The sequence below is a fragment of the Myotis brandtii genome, unplaced genomic scaffold, assembly GCF_000412655.1.
Source record: "Myotis brandtii unplaced genomic scaffold, ASM41265v1 scaffold691, whole genome shotgun sequence".
Classification (NCBI taxonomy): domain Eukaryota; kingdom Metazoa; phylum Chordata; class Mammalia; order Chiroptera; family Vespertilionidae; genus Myotis; species Myotis brandtii.
This window is the reverse complement of record NW_005370704.1, coordinates 937,829-938,388: the sequence shown is the minus strand read 5'-3', so window position 1 is coordinate 938,388 and position 560 is coordinate 937,829. Positions and strand designations below refer to the sequence as shown.

General features: G+C 69.1%; 1 long non-coding RNA gene across 1 annotated transcript; it reads right to left on the bottom strand.

The window, feature by feature from the left end:
- LOC106724006 lies at window positions 1-498 on the bottom strand. The gene is made up of 3 exons (XR_001359754.1): window positions 423-498; window positions 197-255; window positions 1-19 (listed from the first exon to the last, which is right to left on the bottom strand). It is a non-coding gene; the product is annotated as an uncharacterized LOC106724006 (long non-coding RNA).
- Between the last annotated feature and the right edge of the window lie 62 nt (window positions 499-560).

Genomic DNA, 560 nt, shown 5'->3' with positions numbered 1-560 from the left:
GGTCCCCGGCGGCCACGCCCTGGGGTCAGACAGAAAGGCCGGGTGGGATTTGGGTGGGGGCTGAGGGCAGGGACTGGGGTGGGAGGCTGGGCCTATAGGATTGGGAGGCTAAGTCAGCCGGGGTCCCCGGGGCCGTTCAGAGGGACAGGGCCTGGGCTCGGGGCCCCCACGTCCCTGGGGAGTCTGGACCTCTTACCCCAGCACCTGTGGGGTCCTCAGAAGGTTCAGGGTCTGGCCCCCTGGGTGCCAGCAGCCCTGCAGAGGGGACAGAGCAGGGACTCAGGTGCCCCGAGAGGGGAACGTTTTGGAGGAACTGCCAGAACCACAGGGAGGCCCAAGGCCACCAGCTTTCTCCTTGCTCCCAGCTCCCCAATGCCTGCTCCCTCCACAGTGCCACCCCCCCGCCCCACAGGACACCTTACCTAGAGGAACCTGCTTGCCAAGTTGGTCCGTGTGGGGCCTCTGCAAGGGAAGCCAGGGCTCTGCTGGGCCAGGGGTGGGGGCCAGGGCAGGGGCCTGTGGAGGGGCCAGGGGTGGGGGCCAGGGCAGGGGCCTGTGGA